Source organism: Heloderma suspectum, chromosome 3 (genome assembly GCF_057233095.1).
Source record: "Heloderma suspectum isolate Gila_16-S chromosome 3, 16-S_ref, whole genome shotgun sequence".
Taxonomy (NCBI): domain Eukaryota; kingdom Metazoa; phylum Chordata; class Lepidosauria; order Squamata; family Helodermatidae; genus Heloderma; species Heloderma suspectum.
The window spans coordinates 145,317,345-145,340,045 of NC_139460.1; positions in this window are offsets into that span (position 1 = coordinate 145,317,345).

A 22,701-nucleotide genomic window follows, 5' to 3' on the forward strand; every position below is an offset into this window, starting at 1 on the left:
CCAAAATATTTCAGCTTCAGCTTCAGTATCTGTCCTTCCAATGAGCACTCAGGGTTGATTTCCTTTAGGATGGACTGATTGGACCTCCTTGCAGTCCAGGGGACTCGTAAGAGTCTTCTCCAGCACCACAGTTCGAAAGCATCAATTCTTCAGCGCTCAGCCTTCCTTATAGTCCAGCTCTCACAGCCATACATTACTACTGGGAAAACCATAGCTTTGATTAGACAGACTTTTGTCAGAAAGGTGATGTCTCTGCTTCTTACTATGCTGTCTAGGTTTGCCATAACTTTCCTCCCAAGGAGCAAGCGTCTTTTAATTTCATGGCTACAGTCACCGTCTGCGGTGATCTTGGAGCCCAAGAAAGTAAAATCTGTCACTGCTTCCATTTCTTCCCCTTCTATATGCCAGGAAGTGATAGGGCCAGATGCCATGATCTTCGTTTTCTTAATGTTGAGTTTCAAACCAGCTTTTGCACTCTCCTCTTTCACCCTCAACAAGAGGCTCTTTAGATCCTCTTCGCTTTCTGCCATTAGGGTGGTATCGTCTGCATATCGGAGGGTGTTGATAATTCTCCCAGCAATCTTAATTCTGACCTCTGATTCATCCAACCCGGCATTTCTCATGATGTACTTACACAGTACTTACACAGTACTTACACAGTACTTACTGAAATCAATTTGACCAACACACCAAATGTCTTTGTATAAGATAAGTATAAGATGGTACTGTCTGCATTGTCCTGAGTCTCTTCTGCTCTGTCTTCTAAGGATCCATCAGGCAGAATCCAAAGGAAAAAGAAAGTAAAGAGATAAGAGGACAAATTATCAGTCCTAGCTGTTTCTTAAGCCTAGAAGTCCAAGATCATGCCCCACACTCCAGGTCTGGGCCTATTATAGCTCACAGGGAATGCCATGAATGACATCAGCACCTTAGAATCCTAAGCTCTAGTATTTGGTGAAACCTACTTATGCTTAAATTGAGAACCACAGGAGGACAATCTGGGTGCCTCCCCCTCCCTCCTCGCAACTGGCATGGAGAGAAAAGTAACCTCGGAGTTGGGGTAGAGGCATTCTGGTGAGAATGGAGAGGACCAGAAAGGCCAGGATACTAGCTATCCTGAGGCCTCTCCAGCATTCTTGGAACGACCCAACTAAATGGGCAAAAAAGCCTATGTAGCAAGACTGCAGAGCAGGAGGAGCAGCAGAGGTGACCATCACCTCTGCGACTCTTCCCACTCTGTCTGAACTGAATACTCGTTATCCAGATATCCCTGTATAACTGGATATCCCTGGATACTTGTTATCCAGTTATCCCTCTGAGTTCAGAAGATTACAAGCATTGGGTGTGGGAGAAATAGGATTGTGCCCTTAGACAGAATACACAGATTTCTTCCTATGCAGTCCTGGTCCAGGAAATGGTGTGATGAGCCATTCATTGTGTATAGCAGACTAGAATATATATATATACACACACACACACACACACATACATATACATAATGCATATATATATGTGTGTGTGTGTGTATGTGTGTGTGTGTGTGTGTATATATATATATATATATATATACACACATATATATATATAATGCTCATATATGCAGTAGTAATGCTGGATGTGGCTTGCTGCCTCCCTGAAATTTAGTTTTTGTTGTTTTGCGTTGTTATTAACAGTTTGTTCAGGGTTTTGTGTTGTTGTTTTTTTAAAATCAATATAATGCAAACAGAAAATACTGTGATCTTATTAAGCCATGCAGCATGCACCTCTTCCAAGTCCAATTTGCCTGGAATGTATCCCACGAAGTCATGGGCATCTTTTACGTTGAGTGAAATTTCAAACCAGTAATTCTAGATCTAAATCATATCCCTTATGAATATACAGTGGAGGTGATGAATAGATTTAAGGGATTAGACCTGATAGACAGAGTGCCTGAGGAACTATGGACGGAGGTCCGTAACATTGTTCAGGAGTAGGGATGTACGAAAGGTACTTACCTTTCGCGAATTATGTTTATGGTTGGGGGCAGGCGTTCCATCCCTCCCCCCAGAATCCTCACCGGGGGGGGAGGCGCTTCGTTCCTCCCCCCCCCCCCGGAATCCTGGCTGGCCGGCTGTGCTCTGCAGCGATTCTGCGGAGCCGCCGGCTGGCTCCGCCAGCAGCTGGACATCCGGCCGCTGGCTAGCAGAGACGCAAATGGAGGCAGCCGTAGCCACTGCCGTTTGTGTCCCTGCAGTCAGCCGTGATAGGCTACGTAAATGTTTATGTAGCCTATCACGGCTGACTTAAAAAAAAAAAAACAACGCACGTACACAAATGGTGGAGGCCACGGCCGCCACCATTTGCATTCCTTATTTTGGCACGTCTTAGTCTATGTAAACATTTACGTAGACTAAGATGGCAAAAATAAGGGGAACGCAAATAGCGTAGCGTCTACGCTATTTGCGTTCCCCTTATTTTCGCCGTCTTAGTCTACATAAATGTTTATGTAGACTAAGACGTGCCAAAATAAGGAATGCAAATGGCGGCGGTGGTGGCCTCCACCATTTGTGTACGCGCGTTTTTTTTTTTTAAAGTCAGCCGTGATAGGCTACGTAAATCTTTACATAACCTATCATGGTTTTTTTGTTTGTTGGTTTGTTTTAAACTGGAAATGGTGGCGGTGGCAGCCGGTCTGAAGACCGGCCGCTGCAGCTGCCACCGCCGAACCGCCGCCAGCGCTGCTGCCTGAGCCGCCGCCGCCAGGAAGATCTGCCCAAGGTAAGTCTTGTCCCGGGGGGGGGGGGCGGGGAGGTGGCAGGCCGTTCTGCCACCGATTTTGGGGGGCTGAATGAGCTGGCATTCGGCCTCCCCGAGATCTGTGGCGGAACTTTCGTACATCCCTATTCAGGAGGCAGCAACTAAATCCATCCCAAAGAAAAAGAAATGCAAGAAAGCCAAGTGGCTGTCTGATGAGGCTTTACAAGTAGCTGAGGAAAGAAGGGAAGCGAAAAGCAAGGGAGAAAGGGGAAGATATACCCAACTGAATGCAGATTTCCAGAATAGCAAGGAGAGACAAGAAGGCCTTCTTAAATGAACAATGCAAAGAAATTGAAGAAAACATTAGAATGGGAAAGACTAGAGATCTCTCCAAGAAAATCAGAGATCTCAAGGGAACGTTTTGTGCAAAGATGGGCATGATAAAGGTAGGGATGTCAGAGAATTCCCCATGGACTGAAATGGGATCGAATTCCCTTCAGTCTGTGCCACGGAATCCTCTGCAGAACGGCATCACAAGGTCCTGCATAGCCAGCAGTCATGTGGCTTTTTTTGGTCATCTGCACAGAATCATGAAATTTTCGTAAATAAAAACGCAAGGTGGTATATTTTGATAATAAATACATAAGGATTTTTTTTTTTAATGAATTGTGCTCACCACCTTGTTTGTGGGTGTTCTTTTTCAATTGAAATCCTCCGTCTCCGTTTACTTTCAGTCGAAACACTTCCTCCTTCTCGGGGCTTCCCAAACCAAGGCTGCCCTAGGTGTTCCTGAGCAACGCACTCTTTGTTTAAAGCAATGCTGTTTGAAAGAAAGAAAGAAAGAAAGAAAGAAAGAAAGAAAGAAAGAAAGAAAGAACCTTTTAAAATGACCATGCTGGTCTGGAGCCCTGCACGAGTATTATTCCCCCCTGCTAGGCTTTCTATTTCCACATCCAGCCTTGTTGGTGACATGGTGAGGCTAAAATGGAGAGGAGAACCAACTCTGTGCATGTCTACTCAGAAGTAAGTCTTACTGAGTTTAATTCAACTTACTCCTACACATGTCAGCACCCCACTTGCCCCCAGCTCAGGTTTGTATTTCCACATCCAGCTCATTAGCAAACCTCCTGTTAGTTATCTCAGAAGACCCTTGGGTGAATGGGTTTTTTTTTTCCAGGGAACAGCTGGATGGAGGGAGATTCCATACACACACACACACAATAGAAGAATATAGTTCTTCATATTCTCTGGTATGTTTATTCCTCATTTTGTCCATTCCCTGAGCATGTGCAGAGTGTGCTTTTTATTCAAACAAAGAGAAGGTTGCTGATCTTTCCCTTCATGCTGCATTTGTACAAGTGTGACAGCTTCAGAAAGAACTTTCCATTATACTGTCTCTTTTTCTTCATGAGTTTCATAACAGAAGTGTGGTGTAGTGGTGAGAGTCCAGCCCAAAGTCACCCAGTGAGATAACTTACCTGGGGCGGATCTTCCAGGCAGCGGCGGCTCGGTCTTCTGACCGGCTGCCGCCGCCGCCATTTGCAGACTTGTGGTTGTTGTTTTTTTTCAAGATGTGATAGGCTACGTAAAGATTTACATAGCCTATCATGGCTGGGTAAAAAAAACACAAAAAACCGCATACGCAAATGGCGGCGGCTACGGCCGCTGCCATTTGCGTTCCTTATTTTTGGTATCTTAGTCTACGTAAATATTTATGTAGACTAAGGTGGCAAAAATAAGGGGAACACAAATAGCGTAGCAGGCGCTATTTGCGTCCCTTTTTGATTCACTGTTTTAGCCTACGTAAATATTTACGTAGGCTAAAATGGCGAATCAAAAAGGGACACAAATAGCGCCCGCTACGCTATTTGCGTTCCCCTTTATTTTCGCCGTCATAGTCTATGTAAATATTTATGTAGATTAAGACGGCCAAAAATAAGGAATGCAAATGGCGGCAGCCATAGCCACCGCCATTTGCGTATGCGTTTGTTTTTTTTTTAACCCAGAGCCCTCCGCGGCCGGAAACCCAGCTGTGGATGTCTCTGGCCTGGGCCTGGCCAGCTGCTCCATGGAGCTGCTGCGGTGCACAGCCAGCCATCGAGGATTCCGGGGGGGAGGAACATAAACATAATCCGTGGAAAGGTAAGTACATTTCGTACATCCCTAAAAAAAACTAAGATCATGGCATCTGGCCCCATCACTTCCTGGCATATGGAAGGGGAAGAAATGGAAGCAGTGACAGATTTTATTTTCTTGGGCTCCAAGATCACCGCAGACGGTGACTGTAGCCATGAAATTAAAAGACGCTTGCTCCTTGGGAGGAAAGCTATGGCAAACCTAGACAGCATAGTAAGAAGCAGAGACATCACCTTGCTGACAAAGGTTCATATAATCAAAGCTATTGTTTTCCTCCCAGTAGCAATGTATGGCTGTGAGAGCTGGACTGTAAGGAAGGCTGAGAGCCGAAGAATTGATGCTTTCGAACTGTGGTGCTGGAGAAGACTCTTACAAGTCCCCTGGACTGCAAGGAGGTCAAATCAGTCCATCCTAAAGGAAATCAACCCTGACTGCTCATTGGAAGGACAGATACTGAAGCTGAAGCTGAAATATTTTGGCCACCTAATGCGAAGAGAAAACTCTCTGGAAAAGAAAGACCCTGATGCTGGGAAAGATTGAAGGCAAAAGGAGAAGGGGATGGCAGAGGATGAGATGGCTAGATAGCATCACCGATGCAATGAATATGGACTTGGGCACACTCCGGGAGAGAGTGGAGGACAGGAAGACCTGGCGTGCTATGGCCCATGGGGTCACAAAGAGTCGGACATGACTGAATGACTGAACAACAAATTCTAGATTGGGTTTCTAAGTCAGGGAAATCAAATTATACATATCTATGGTGCAGCCACACTTGGAATACTTTGTTCAGTACTGGTCATCTCACCTCAAAAAGGACATTGTAGAGCTGGAAAAGGTGCAGAAAGGGGCAACCAAAATTATCAAGGGTCTGGTGTAAGTCCCCAATTAGGAAATATTACAACAAACTCACAAAAAAGTGTGCATGGGCGGGGGAGAGGGAGTGCATGATAAACATGTTTAAAATTATGCACAGTAGAAAAAGTGAAAGTCTCTCTCTCTCTCTCTCCCCCTCCCCCCCCCATTCATTGAACTAGAACCTGGGGCTATCTAATGAAGCTGAATGGTTGGAGATTCAGGACAGGCAAAAGGAAGTAGGTCTTCACACAGCCCTTAACTACAGAACTTGCTGCCACATGATGTGCTGAAAAGCTGAATGAATTCTTTGCATCTGTCTTCACTGCAGAAGATATAGGGCAGATACCTGTGCCTGAATGTTTTCAGGAAGGGAGTCTGAGGAACCAAGGCAAACAGTGGTGACAAAGGATGAAGTTCTCAACCTTATTGACAAATTGAACGTTATTAAATTGTCAGGCCCGGATTATTTCCATCCTAGAGTTCTTAAAGAACTCAAATATGAAACTGCTGATCTTCTAACAAAACAAAAATATGTTACATGTCCCTAAGATCAGCCTCTGTATCAGAGGCCTGGAGAACAGTCAATGTAACACCAATTTTCAAAAAGAGATCCGGGGGGATCCAGGAAATTACAGTCCAGTTAGCTTAATGTCTGTTCCATTTAAGTTGGTTGAAGGCATTATTAAAGATAAAATTAGTAAGCATATAGAAGGACAAGCCCTGCTGAAAAAGAATCAACACAGCTTCCGCCAAGGTAAGTCCTGTCTCACTAACCTTTTAGAGTTCTTTGAGAGTGTCAGTAAATGTGTAGACAAGGGTAATCCAGTAGATATTGTTTACTTGGACTTCTAAAAGGCTTTTGACAAAGTCCCTCACCAAGCACTCCTGAGCAAACTACTTAGCAGTCATGGAAGGAGAAGACAGGTCGTCTTATGGATCAGTAACTGGTTAAAGAGCAGAAAGCAAAGAGTAGGAATAAATAGTAAATTCTCCCAATGGAGGGATGTAAACATTGGGTCCCGCTGGGATCTGTATTGGGACCAATACTTTTGAACTTATAATGATCTGGAATTAGGAGTGAGCAGTGAAGTAGCATCAAATTATTTAGGGTGGTTAAAAAAAAACTGGATTATGAGGAGCTCCTAAAGGATCTCTCTAAACTAGGAGAATGGGCATCAAAATGGTAAATGCAGTTCAGTGTAAGCAAGTGATGCACACTGGGGCAAAAAAATCCCAACTTGAAGTATAAGAACATAGGATCTGAGCTAGCGGAGACTGACAAAGAAAGAGATATTGGGGTTGTGGTGGACAGCTTGATGAAAATGTCTACCCAGTGTGTGCCTGCTGTGAAAAAGGCAAACCCCATAGTAGTATAATTAGGAAAGGAACTGAGAATAAAACTGCCAAGATAATACTCCTCCTATACAAGTCTATGGTGTGACCACACATAGAATACTGTACAGTTCTGGTCACAGCACCTAGAAAAGGATACTGTAGAGCTGGGAAGAGTGCTGAAAGGATCAACTAAAATGATCAAGGGACTGGAGCAACTCCTATGAGGAAAGGTTACAGCATCTGGGATTGCTTAGCTTAGAAAAAGGGCAAGTAAAGGAGGACATAAGAGTGGTGTACAACTTGATGTGGAGAAACTGTATAGGGAGACATTTTTCTGCCTCCCCAATAGCAGAACCCAGGGTGTTCCCATGAAGCTGATTGAGGGACACTCAGGACAGATAAATGAAGGACTTCTTCACACAGCACATAGTTAAACTATGGCATTCACTTCCACAAGATGTAGTGCTGGCCACCAATTTGGATGGCTTTAAAAGGGGATTGGACAAATTCATGAAGGAGAAGGCTATCAGTGCCTACTACTCCTGATGGCTATATGCTATGTCCAATACCAGAGGCAGTATGCCTATGTACACCAGTTGGTGGGGAACATGGGTGGGAGGGTGCTTGTGTGTTTCCCATGGGCAGCTGGTTGGCTACTGTGAGAACAGAATGTTGGACTATATGGACCGTTGGTCTAATCCAGCATGGCTCTTCTTATGTTCTTATGTAATATGTATATGCCTCTGTGCCCTTATGAGTTCTTCTTTTGGATCAGGACAATGACATGTTTTCCCTGTTAGTTTCAGATCTGGTTCATGCCTGCTCTAGATGAATGAAGGAAGTGCTGATGTACAAATGTGTTTGAAATTTAAAGCAAAAAAGTTAAATATCCTAAGCAAGTTTATGTAACGTACCGAGAGTAGGTTGAGAAGTGCAATTACTCACCACAGAGAAAAAGAGAGTTTCTGGGAAAATGATAAAAATGAAATAGTACTCATTCCAATATTTTACATGCATATTACCAGCAAGACAAATGTCCTCTCCTGACAAATAGAATTCTGTGACACTTAAAGTAGTACTTGATTTATGCCCACCAAAATAGTTTAAAGAATAAGTCATGTGCCTTCCTTATAAGATGAGGATGAACTTGGAATGACTGTTCTGTAAAAATAATAGATTGCTTATATTGTAACACACATGCCTAATACATATTTTTAAAGAAATAAGCTAACTTAACATAACCCTTTAATATGAATATATACTGAATATAACAAAGGCATCACTTGTATCTGGCTTGACTGAATGTTCAGTACATGAATTCTGGGGAAGGTCCTGTGATAGCCTCTCAAAAGGAATATCATGGCATAAACGCTAGGGTCCTCTTACATTACTCTGGCAGTGTGGGAGCCACTGCTGGACATCTTTTCATGCCACTGTAGTAACATGAGAGACTCCAGGGTATATATATGGTGATTGGGCCAGCACCACCATTACATGGTGCCAAGCGGCTGCATCAGGTGGCGGAGCAGGAATGAATGGTGAATTGTGCTGCTCTCCCAACTCCACCCCTGCCAGGAGGGCCCACCACTTCTTTTTAACATGGGGGCCATGGCTGGAGCCACTGCTGCCTGCCTGTCCACTTGCTTGCTTGCTTGGTGTTACCTATACAACAATTAGCTATCTTATTTGCTTCCAGATAGAATGAAAGCTATTCTGCATAAGAATCCCAGGAAGCAGCTTGACTAACATCAAACTCTTCGATATGTCCAAAAGCAGCCATTTTGATTTTAATTCTCTCTAAAACTAGGGATGGCAGAGAATTCTGCCATGGATTCCGTGGTGGAACGGCCTCCTGCCCCCCCCGCCCCCGTGTGGAATCCCCGTAAAAAATATTTACGTAGGCTAGAATGGCGAAAAATAAAGGAACGCAAGTAGCTCCCACTATGCTATTTGCGTTCCCCTTTTTTCCACCGTTTTATCTTACGTAAATATTTACGTAAGATAAATCAGCGAAAAATAGGGAACGCAAATGGTGGCTGCTGTAGCCGCCGCCATTTGCCTACGCTGGGTTTTTTGTTTTTGTGTTTTACCCAGCCATGATAGGCTACGTAAATTCTTACATACCCTATCACAGCTGCAAGCCAGGACAGCAGTGGTGGCGGCAGCAGCCCGGCTCTGGCTGGCCAGGAGACCAGCCTAGGGTTGGCGGAGAATTTCTCCCCGAAACTTCGGGGGGCCGAGCGCCAACGTGTTCGGCCCCCTGAACAAGTTTCGGGGAGAAATCCTCTGAACCCCCCCCGCCCCCCTCACCCCCCCCCGGGACAGGACATACCTTCACCGAATGTCCCTCCCGGTGGCTGGTCCAGCCGGCGGTTCGGCGGGTGTTCGAGCGAGGCGGGAGCGGCAGCCGGTCTTTCGACCGGCTGCCGCCGCCGCCATTGCAATGAAAGAAAAAGAAAAAAACGCCCCCTGATAGGCTACGTGAGGATTCACGTAGCCTATCACGGCTAGATTTGCAAAGTCAGACGTGATAGGCTACGTCAATCGTCACGTAGCCTATCACGGGTGACTTAAAAAAAAAAAAAAGTGTGTACGGATAATGGCGGCCCCCATAGGGAGCCGCCATTCCCGTTCCTTATTTAGTCGCTGTAGTCTACATAAATGTTTACGTAGACTACGGCGAAAATAAGGGCAACGCAAATAGCGTTGCCCTTATTTTCGCCGTAGTCTACGTAAACATTTATGTAGACTACAGCGACTAAATAAGGAACGGGAATGGCGGCTCCCTATGGGGGCTGCCATTAGCGTACGCGCTTTTTTTTTTTTAAAGTCACCCGTGATAGGCTACGTGACGATTGATGTAGCCTATCACGGCTGACTTTGCAGATCTAGCCGTGATAGGCTACGTGAATCGTCACGTAGCCTATCAGGGGGCTTTTTTTTTTTTTTTAAACTTTCGCGTTCGTGGCCGGGCGAGGCGGGAAGCCTCCCCCCCCCGGCCTGAACTTCGCGGGGGGAGCAGCGAAGCGCCTCCCCCCCACCGTGAACGTCCTTCGAGGACAGGTAAGTGACTTTCGTCCACCCCTAGACCAGCCGCTGGAGCCACCGGAGCCGCCACCGCCACCACCGCCACCGCTGGAGCTGCCGCCCCTGTAGGAGCTGCCACCGCAACCGGAACCTCCGGCCATCGAGGATTCTGGGGGGGAGGACCGGATCACCTCCCCCCCCGTCGAGGATTCCATGGGGGAGGGACGGAGCACCTCCCCCCCTGCGAAAGATTCCGTGAAAAGGTAAGTGAGTTTCGTACATCCCTATCTAAAACACACACTCACACAGGAGCTGCTCCAGTTCTTAAGTAGGCCTATCTGACTGCTCACCAGTTAGCTGTATTCATTGGATTCACAGTCTTTGCTGCCTGTATAGCTCTCAGAATCTCACCTTCATTGCCACAAAATGTTGTATAGGTAGTAGAAATGACTGCTAGACTCAGCAAGCCTCAAACACAACTGTCCTTTATTTATCACACACAGAACTGCAGAACTTAGCAGAAGCTGCACCCGCTGTTGCTACTCCCAACTCTACAGTAGGGATGTCAGAGAATTCCGCCACGGACTCCAGTGAGGCCAGATTCTTTAGAATCCGGCCCCCCGGAATCTGTAGCGGAATGGCCTCCCCCCCGCCACCCCGCGGAATCTCCCTGGAACGGAGCTTACCTGGTGGCAGATGTGGTGGCAGCAGCTCTGGTTGGTCTCCCGGCCGCTGCCAGGTTGCTGCGGCTGCAAATGGAGGCTGGCATAGCAGCCGCCATTTGCATGTCTTCCTTTTGCCATGGTAGGCTACATAAATACTTATGGCCGCTACGCCATTTGCACCCCTGCTCTTTGCCATGATAGGCTACGTAAGTATTTACATAGCCTATCATGGCAAAAGGTAGCCACACAAATGGCAGCTGGCATAGAGGCTGCTATTTGTGGCCACAGCAGCCCGGCCGCGGCTGGAATTCCGGCTGCAGCCAGCCCCGGCCAGCGGCTCCGTGGAGTCGCCGTGGAGTAGAGCTGGCCAGGGGGGATTCCAGGGGGAGGGACAGAGCATCTCCCCCCCACCGCCGATGCCCTGGAACGGACAGGTGAGTGGGATTCATACATCCCTACTCTACAGGAGCTGCCAAGGTTCAAAACAATAACTAACTCACAGTATCCTGTCCCTAGAATATACAATACTTGGCCAGCTGCTTCTTTCTATTTCAGACAACCACGGGGGGGGGGCGCAGCTGGAGTTACTGCCACCACCGCAATCCACCCGCTTGCTTGGCAAGCTGCTCCCTCACTTGCTGAGACAGCCAGTTGGCTGCTTGCTCCTGTCTGCCCAGTTGCTCCTGCCTTGTGCCCCAGCCCCCCAGGGGCTCCTACAAGCTATCCTGAGAGGCTGGCCCTGGCCAACTTCTCCTGGGAGTTCGCTGGACCTCTTGAGATAGTTGGTGCACAAGGCAGGAGCAGCGACCACTCTGGCAAGAGCAAGTGACCAGCTGAGCCAGCTGGCCAAAGAAGTGAGCGAGAGGCCCACTGGCAGGGAAGAAGGGACACACGCACAGGAGCGCAGGTGGTGGCAGCAGGGACGCTGCCACCGAGAACAGCCTGAAGCTGGCTGGCTGGCTGGCTGGGGAGAGGCACTACAGCCTTGCTTGAGGTGCCAAGCCCAAGATACCTTAGGCCAGGCCTGTAGGTGGGATATAAATATTTTAAAATAAACCAGAGAAATAGATTTTTTTTTAAAGCTTTTCTGTATCTGCTTTTGGTTTCCTCACAGAACTGAGATCCAAGCTCTAAACAAAGAGTTTCCATTTCATGCTTTTCTGCCACATAACCTATTCTGGTATACTGTAGTATAGCAGAAAAATGCAGTTATACAAGTGGGGAAATGCACTTTGTTTCACTTTGACAAATAATACTATACTATATTTTCCCCCTTCATGGATCACTGCCTTGTTGTGGCGAAGGGGCTTGCGTAACTCAGTGAAGCCATAAGCTATGCCGTGCAGGGCCACCCAAGATGGGCAGGTCATGGCAGAGAGTTCTGACAAAATGTGGTCCACTGGAGAAGGAAATGGCAACCCACTCCAGTATTCTTGCCAAGAAAACCCCATGGAACGTATCACAAGGCTAAAAGAGATGACGCCGGAAGATGAGCCCCTCAGGTCGGAAGGTGTCCAATATACTACTGGGGAAGAGCAGAGGGTATTTCCAAGTAGCACCAGAAAGAGTGAAGCAGCTGGGCCAAAGCCGAAAGGACACTCAGCTGTGGATGTGTCTGGTGGTGAAAAGAAAATCCGATGCTGTAAAGAACAATATTGTTTAGGAACCTGGAATGTCAGATCAATGAATCAAGGTAAGCTGGAGGTGGTCAAACATGAGATGGCAAGATTGAACATCGACATCTTGGGAATCAGCGAACTCAAATGGACAGGCATGGGCGAATTTAATTCAGGTGACCATCATATCTACTATTGTGGGCAAGAATCCCTTAGAAGAAATGGAGTAGCACTCATAGTCAACAAAAGGGTGGGAAAAGCAGTACTGGGGTACAATCTTAAAAATGATAGAATGATCTCAGTACGAATCCAAGGCAAACCATTCAACATCACAGTAATTCAAGTCTATGCCCCAACCACTGAGGCCGAAGAAGCTGAGGTTGATCGGTTCTATGAAGACCTACAACACCTTCTAGAACTAACACCAAAAAAAGATGTCCTCTTCATCATAGGGGATTGGAATGCTAAAGTAGGAAGTCAAGAAATCACCGGGATAACAGGCAGGCATGGCCTTGGTGTACAAAATGAAGCAGGACAAAAGCTAATAGAGTTTTGCCAAGAGAACATGCTGATCATAGCAAACACTCTTTTCCAACAGCACAAGAGGTGACTCTACACATGGACGTCACCAGATGGTCAATATCGAAATCAGATTGATTATGTCCTTTGCAGCCAAAGATGGAGAAGCTCCATACAGTCAGTAAAAACAAGACCTGGCTCAGATCATGAGCTGCTTCTTGCAAAATTTCGGCTTAAATTGAAGAACGTCGGGAAAACCACTAAACCGTTCAGGTATGACCTCAATCATATCCCTGATGAATATACAGTGGAGGTGAGGAATAGATTTCAGGGATTAGACCTGATAGACAGAGTGCCTGAGGAACTATGGACGGAGGTCCGTAACATTGTTCAGGAGGCAGCAACGAAATCCGTCCCAAAGAAAAAGAAATGCAAGAAAGCCAAGTGGCTGTCTGATGAGGCTTTACAAGGAGCTCATGAAAGAAGGGAAGCGAAAAGCAAGGGAGAAAGGGGAAGATATACCCAACTGAATGCAGAGTTCCAGAGAATAGCAAGGAGAGACAAGAAGGCCTTCTTAAATGAACAATGCAAAGAAATCAAGGAAAACAACAGAATGGGAAAGACTAGAGATCTCTTCAAGAAAATTGGAGATCTCAAGGGAACGTTTTGTGCAAAGACGGGCATGATAAAGGACAAAGAAGGCAGGGACCTAACAGAAGCAGATGAGATTAAGAAGAGGTGGCAAGAATACACAGAAGAACTATACAGGAAAGATCTGAATGTCCCTGATAGCCATGATAGTGCGGTCACTGAACTTGAGCCGGACATCCTCGAGAGTGAAGTCAAGTGGGCCTTAAGAAGCATTAGTAACAACAAAGCTAGCGGAGATGACAGTATTCCAGCCGAGCTATTTGAAATCCTAAAAGATGATGCTGTTAAAGTGCTGCATTCAATATGCCAACAAATCTGGAACACTCAACAGTGGCCACAAGACTGGAAAAGGTCAGTTTACATTCCAATTCCAAAGAAGGGCAACGCCAAAGAGTGTTCAAACTACCACACAATTGCGCTCATTTCACATGCCAGCAAGGTGATGCTCAAAATCCTACAAGCTAGGCTTCAGCAGTATGCGAACTGAGAACTACCGGAAGTACAAGCTGGGTTTCGAAGAGGCAGAGGAACTAGAGATCAAATCGCCAACATTCGCTGCATCATGGAGAAAGCAAGAGAATTCCAGAAAAACGTCTATTTCTGCTTCATTGACTACGCTAAAGCCTTTGATTGTGTGGATCACAACAAACTGCGGCAAATTCTTAAAGGGATGGGAGTACCAGACCACCTTACCTGTCTCCTGAGAAACCTGTACGAGGATCAAGAAGCAGCAGTCAGAACCAGACATGGAACAACCGATTGGTTCAAAATTGGGAAAGGAGTACAACAAGGCTGCATATTGTCACCCTGCTTATTTAACTTATATGCAGAGTACATCATGAGAAATGCCGGGTTGGATGAATCAGAGGTTGGAATTAAGATTGCCGGGAGAATTATCAACAACCTCCGATATGCAGACGATACCACCCTAATGGCAGAAAGCGAAGAGGATCTCAAGAGCCTCTTGTTGAGGGTGAAAGAGGAGAGTGCAAAAGCTGGTTTGAAACTCAACATTAAAAAAACGAAGATCATGGCATCTGGCCCTATCACTTCCTGGCATATAGAAGGGGAAGAAATGGAAGCAGTGACAGATTTTACTTTCTTGGGCTCCAAGATCACTGCAGACGGTGACTGTAGCCATGAAATTAAAAGACGCTTGCTCCTTGGGAGGAAAGCTATGGCCAACCTAGACAGCATAGTAAGAAGCAGAGACATCACCTTGCCGACAAAGGTCCGTCTAATCAAAGCTATGGTTTTCCCAGTAGTAATGTATGGCTGTGAGAGCTGGACTATAAGGAAGGCTGAGCGCTGAAGAATTGATGCTTTCGAACTGTGGTGCTGGAGAAGACTCTTACAAGTCCCCTGGACTGCAAGGAGGTCAAATCAGTCCATCCTAAAGGAAATCAACCCTGAGTGCTCATTGGAAGGACAGATAATGAAGCTGAAGCTCCAATATTTTGGCCACCTAATGCGAAGAGAAAACTCCCTGGAAAAGACCCTGATGCTGGGAAAGACTGAAGGCAAAAGGAGAAGGGGACGGCAGAGGATGAGATGGCTAGATAGCATCACCGATGCAATGAATATGGACTTGAGCACGCTCCGGGAGAGAGCGCAGGACAGGAAGGCCTGGCGTGCTATGGTCCATTGGGTCACGAAGAGTCGGACACGACTGAACGACTGAACAACAACAACAACAACTATATTTTCCCCATTCTAAAAAAGCCCTGCGAAAGTGCTTTTAAAAAACATAAGCGAAACTGGAGGCTCATGATGTCATCTAAAGGACTTGTAAACAACCATGAGTGGGGAGCACACAATAAATGCCTTGTGTAGAAAAGCTCTTAATTATTTATATCTGCCTCAGCTCAAGTCAATAGTTTGTTGTCAATAATTTCTGGAACACCCTTCCAGTTAACAACATAACATAAAACACAAACAGCAGCAGAAAACCATAATGCAATAGCAATAGAAATATATAAAATATTTTAAAGAAACCAAATTAAAATATCAAATTAAAATTACGTTCTGAAATTACATACCTCCCTAAAGAGAGGTCTTCACCAGATTCTGGAAGGTCATTAATGAAGAGGTCATTGACATAGGAGAAGCCTATTTTGCAAGTGCTCGCCATGCTTCCATTGCCACCATTTCTGGATGAGAAAGACTGACAATGTTTGAGCTTCTTCCATACAGCTGGGGCTTCTCATGCGACCCTAGCAGCAGGGGAAGGAGCCATGCTGAAATAGTGGCCAGTTCATGCCATAAATGTAATCTAACAAAGAGGGCCTAAGAATGTCAGGATCCTCATATGGTTACCATTTTACTTAATGTTGATGGGAATGGAAATTGTTTCTGGGTTTTGGATGGAGTAAGTATTTTTCTATACTGAGAGCTTCCAAACTTCATACATTCAAGGAATTATTATTATTATCATCATCATCATCATTTATGTGTTGCTTCCCACCTCAAAAAGTAGTCTCAAAGTGACTTGCACACAAATCCAGAATTCCATAATTAATATAACAGGGAAAAACCCTGTTTTTTTTATAAACCATAATATATAAACCATAATCAGCAGAATAATAAAAATAAAAATAAACACCATGAAACATAAAATCTAAACCCAATGCAATATGAAAAATGCTAATCCACAATATGCCCGTCACTGCCTAGAATGAACAGTGCAAAAGAAGCCCACAAAAATTGGTTATACTTTACACATGATTCATCCCCATTGGTAGGGAAGAGGTTTCCATTTCCATAGGGAAGAGGTTTCCATTTCCATAGGAAAGGCCCATGTGATTTTCCATGCCCACATATTTGGGTCAGTTGCTCAGCTGCTGCAGATCTGCTCTGGGATCAGTGGATCTGGATCCCAAGGAGCTGTGAATAAACTGAAAGGCCACTGAAGTATTGTTGTATCAAGTGGTAAGAAGAATAGCACACACCACGTTCACATTCATGGTAAAATAAAATGATATGATAATCCATATCAAGCCAGGGTGCTTGACCACCTGGGAATAGAGGTCAGACCTTCTGGGCCAATGCATAACAGTTTGACTTCCAAATAGGCATTTGTGCTGGGTTATCCCTTTTCAGTAACTCCTGATGTATTATGAGCTATAACAAAGGCACATGGTTACTAATGGTGTTAGATCTCAAGCTTCTAGCATGTTATGCCTGTTACAATGGAGTATTTAAAGGTGGCTATCCCCTTGTCTCACAGATACTGGCAAGATCCTGGAGAGAAGAGAAAAGCAAAAAGGATGGGAAAAGTTGAGTCATCATGCACCCGCTGAGTTTTCTGAACATGGTAATTTATTCAGTTTTTAGCCCACTGCAAGCTGAAGGGTAATTATCTTATCAGTATGTGTGTTTTCTAGCACTTAACTATATCACAGGGAGATTGACAGCTACCTCAAAACAATTTAAAGCTGAGCAAGCGTTTGCAAGTCTCATTCCCAGAAAACATGCATACAATACTGGATTATATCAGCAGGCAAAGAAGGAATCTCGATTAGTTTAATCAAGCTACTTCTCTCTCTCTCTCTCTCTCTCCCTCCCCCCCCCCCGTCTTTTAATCAGAGCACTCAATATTTCTAGCCATGCTTCTGGATGTAATTAAAAATGCCTAAAAACAGCTAAATACAGGATTAGTGGCAGGGTAGTAAGTTAAAGTGATGGATGTGAAGCATTAACTTAGAACATAGTCTTAAACAAATTAGGAAAACCAGGCCTACCTGGTTAAAATGGAATATAGCATCAGTGATAGTTCTTTTATCCTTCTGTTCTTTGGGGAGAGGTCATGGCTCTGTGGTAGAACATGTGCTTGGCATGGAGAAGGCCCTAGGTTCAATCCCTGGCATCCCCAGATTAAAAAAAAAAAAGTTTTGGGGTGACAGACTATGGGAAATCAATTGTTCTGCCTGCAACCCCAGAGTGCTTCTGCCAGTCAGATTTGACAATTGGGGTAGATAGACAAATAATAAGGATGGGAAAATCTGTCAGGTTCATTTTCTCCTGCATCCAAAGTTTTCAAAACTTAAGTTTTTTCTAGGAAGAACTTTCTACATTTTGGTAAATCATTATAAAAAATGAACTGAAACTAAATTCTTATCCATCTGTACCAGGCCAGCCAAATTCAGCAGGTATAGGTATTCCCAGCATGGAGAGGACCATGTTGTATATCTGCCTGCTATAGAGTTGTTAAAGATGAGGAGCCTATGCAAAAAAGGAGAAGAATTAAACCTTAATTAAGTACTGACATGGTTGAGTACACAGGGATTCAAACCCAGGCTTTTAAGAGCTAAGCACTCAAAGCCCTGGTCCTATCATGAACCCATTCCACTTCATAGAAAATCATCAGAACCCACATCCTGAAATGGTGCAGGGCCCAGTTGGATGAATCTGTCAGTTTCGGTTTCTCCCACACACGTTTGTCTAAAAATCCCAAATTATTTTGGCCCTGAACATTGAAGTCATTGTTTGGTATATTCTCAACAAAACCAAACTGAAATGAAACCATCAACCAGCCTTAATAAATAATCTGATCTGATATAAAGCAGCAGTGGCCAGACTTCAGGCTTCTGGGATTTACTCCACCCCTCTTTTTTATTATTAGAACCTCAAGTTCCACCAAATGGAACCAAATACAAAATGCTCATGGCAGATATACACCTAATAGAATTAAGGAAGTCACCCCCAAGGTTTAATCCCTCAAGATGGAACCAACCATCCCATTTGGAAGGAATTGTACTGAAGGTTTAAATGGAGGAGAGAAATAGTTTTACACCCGGAATGTTACCTCAATAGATATATGATTGATCACTGATCATTGTCAGATAGTGGTTAGAGATGTGGAGAATTTTGCTGTACCATTAGCAGAAGACTGACCAAACCTCAGCCTTTATGAACCATTTTATCTTTAAGTAATAACCTAAGAAACAAGATTTTTCCCCCACACATGATTTACAGATTTTGCACTGACTGTTCTTTATCTTTTCAGTGATGTCCCAAAAATTATTTCAAAACATTAGGCAAAGTTTGGGGGCCCAGCCCAGATCAAGAAAAAAAGTGACAAAACAGTAGCCTAAATCCAACATACTGTTAGTGGAAGAAATTGCTGTGCTGGTGTCTGCTGCCTTTCCCCTTTGTACAAGTGTTTGCATAAGTGTTCGTGGGCCACTATGTAAACCTAAAATCTGCAAGTGGTTGCATAAGCAGAATTGTAGTGGATTCTCCTGTGGTGCATACTTCAGAACTTGGTTTCCACCAGTGCAACATAATTTGGGATAGCAGAATGACACCATTGGATACAACCCTATTATATATTTTTGGTGTTCTATTTATGTATTTATTTATGTTTAATTTGTATTTCTAGCAAGCATCTTCTCTAGGAGTCATATAATAATTCTAAAATAGCACAATAATACTATAAAATACATACAAAAACCTAAAGCATGTTTTAATACAATTAAGATGGGTGTTTTTCAGGTACTCATTACAGGTAGCTATTGTGGCTAATCCATGGGAGGTTACATCATGACATGGGCTTTACATCATCATGACATGGGATTCTCCTGGGCTTTAGTTGAATTGTGGGAAGCCGAGAGGGCTGCAGACCACTGGAGAGCTTATTGCATAATGAAAGATGGGAGACTCACGCAAAACACTTGGCCACCTCTTAACTAAGGTGAGTGCAAGATCAGTGCTCCCTACTCATGAGAATTTCACTGAAGCTTTCATCTCCTTTGAAAAAAAGTTTTGAAAGTAATTTCATTTACATCACATTGAATACAAATAGTAAAAAAAAAAAAAAAGCAGAAGAAATTTTTGGCACAGCATTACATGAAACCATAGAGAAGAAATGTTTTGTATTGAAATCATAGTGGTTGAAAGTTGAAACACAAAAGGGGTCTGAAGTCATTCAAAGTATTGTCAGCATCTTCCTCATTAAATATTCCTTTGAAAAACACCAGATGGAAAGAGAACAGATGGAAAAATGGCATATTAACATACCTCAGTGACCCATAAACACTACCGACTGACAGAAACTGCTGTTTTAGTCAACAAGAACCAAATATGGTGCAATAAAGAGTAGACGATTGCAATGCACATCACAGCAAAAATGTTACAGTCTGATCAAGCAGTTCATTCCACATGTGCATAACACTATGCCTCTCTCAAAACAGTGAAACAAGGTCTGTAAGATGCTTAAAAGGCAATGTAACAGAGCTGATCTAAGGCAAAAGGCTATATAGTGGCTCTGCTTGGTAGATCTTGAAGTTCTAATAAAAAACAAAGTGGCTCCCACAAGCCTGAAATTGACCCACCTCTATATGCTCTGATGTTGGGGTTATTTTGTTTTTGCTTGCATTGAACAGAAGAAGAGTGACCTTTGCAATGCTCTCTACTTCCCCTCACAGGGGACTCATGCGGATAACCTATTAAATTGATCTATCCTTGGAAACTAATACATCCTGGGGATTCCTCAGTGCTCTGGGGGAGGGATTTCCCTGACATTAGTCTGGTGATCCTCTCAAAGACCTCTGGCTGATCTATGGCAGGAGTATCCAACCCTTTTTGGTCCAGGAGGACATTTGAAATGTCCTGGCCACCACCATAAATTGCTGTTGGAGTATGGCTAAGCACAAAATGTTGGAAGCACTCCCCCCCTTCTCTCTATGTGTGTGGGGTGTGTGTATATTCTCTCTCTCTCTCTCTCTCATTGCTTTTGACTTAGTGTGTTGCAAATTGTGAAAGCTTGATCTAAACTCTTTTTAACATTTATTTATTTATTTATTAAATTTCTTAATCAACCATCTGGCTGGTCACCCGGCCACTCTGGGCGATGTACAATAATACAAACAGTTTAAAAAAACAAACTTTCACATTAAAACATCATTTTCTAAAATTTCCCTAACCCACCTCAAATGCCTGCCTGAAGAAACAAGTTTTCAATGCATGGCGGAAGCTCATTAAAGACAGAGGGGGCATGGCGGAGTTCCCTAGGGAGGGAGTTCCACAGAGTGGGGGCCACCACAGAGAAGGCCCTCTCCCTCGTCCTCACCAGCCTAGCTGTCCCGGCTGATGGGACAGAGAGAAGCCCATCCAAGGCTGATCTTCCTGAGCATCCTGTCTGGTGTTTCTGGAGGCACTCCTTGAGATAGGCTGGGCCAGAACCATATAGGGTTTTAAAGGTCAAAACCAACACCTTGAGATTGGCCTGGAAAACAACTGGTAGCCAGTGCAACTCCTTCAGCACTGGAGTGATGTGATCACGCTGGCGGCTGCCTTTAATCAGGCAAGCCGCCGCGTCCTGCACCATGTTCTTGTTTTCTTCACAGGATAAAATGAGTTGAAAGACAACCTTGCAGCATTAAGGTCCCCATCCTTCTTTTATCCTAGAGTAAGTAATCATGTAACTAGTAAGATTTAAAAAAATAAATACATCTCAGATTCATGGTTCCATAGATGAGCATAGAGGTTATTTATTTATTTATTTATTTATTTATTTACAGTATTTGTATACCGCTCCATATCTAGACCAGATTTTGGATCAGTGAACACAAGAAATAAAACAGTAAAAGGATAAAAAGATTAAAACACCAGATTAAAATTATGCTATAAAATAGAATACCAATAGAAACCATGACTAGTCAATTAAGGAATGCCTCCTGGAACAGTGCTGTTTTCAGGAGACACCAGAAACAGCATGGTGTTGATGCCTGTTTGACCTCCAGGTGCAGGGAATCCCAAAGAAAGGGGGCAACTATACTGAAGCCTCCTCTCCTGGTGGACTCCAATCAGGCCATAGGTCCATGTGGAGCCACCAGGAGCAAGCCCTCTGATGACCTCAGTGACAGGGCAGGTTGGTAAAGGAGAAGGCACTCCCTCAGGTATCCTGGTCCTAAGTTGTTTAGGGCTTTGTACACTAGTACTAAAACCTTAAACCTGGCCCAGCAGTGGATAGGTAGCCAGTGCCATTCTCTCAGCAAAGGAGTTATGTGCTGAAAAGGGGCAGCTCCTGACAGGAGCCGAGCTGCTGCATTCTGCACTAGGTTTACCCTAAATAGTGTGGGCTGTAAATGGTGATGAAGTACTCTGGAATTCCTGGTTTGCGTAGAAAGGAGCCATTTTTTCATGTTGTGTACTTTCTTCCAGTCATAACCTCTGAGTGGCTCAAGCCTTGGGCTGGGGAGAGGAAATAAACACCCCACTCTAATCATAGCAGGCCTCTTTTCTTTCTATTCCTATATATGGCAAACCTGTTTACCTTTTAAACTTTAAAAACAAGCTTTCAATTGAACCACCTCAAAAGAAAACATACCCAGTGCACTTCCTCCTGTCCAATATCCTGTGTCCAGTTTGCCTTGCAAGAAGTGAAATGGGGATTCAGCCTAAAGCACACAACAGAAGCACCAGATTAATATGCAGTATATAATGCCCCTTATAAATTCACTGAGCTCTGCTTTAAAAAAACAACAACAACAACCCAAAACCTAATGAGGTTCATTGATCAACCTAACATTTCAATGTTTCCCATCTTTCTTCATTTCTCTAAGGAAATCCTCGATGGGGTTTTAATGGATTGAGTTTTTCTTTTGTATTTTCTTAGCATATGTACACTTTGCTAAATGACTCTAGAACTAGCAAACCAAAGTTGAAAGAAGCGTGGCTTGTCACTGGAATGACAAAGTGCTTTGCAGTGGCGCTCACTTCCTTTAAGGCAAATCGGTTTCTCCCATTCAGAGTCTGCTGCCACCTACAGATTTTCTTTCTAGCCTTGCAGTGTGGACGGTTCCGTTTCTTTTCCTGCCCAGCAAAGCTGTTATCAACGGGTGTTTCTGAACTTCAGGTGATCTTCAGCAATATGCTTGTACTATTAAGCACAGTTCATACTGACAGCAAGATTAAAGCCGCCTTCTGACGTTATTTATTTATTTGCAACGTATAGAAACTGCTCTTTGCCTAACAAAGAGCCTTCGTTTGCTGCTCTGCAATGCCAGGTCTGTTACCCAGAAAACCTCCCTCATCCATGACATGATCCTGGATGAGGGTGCAGACCTGGCTGGCCGAGGCTGCTGCTCCAACCCTTGCAGCCATGTGTCCAGTTGGATTTTCGTATGCACAGCAGCCGAGGGCCGGGGATCGGGGAGGGG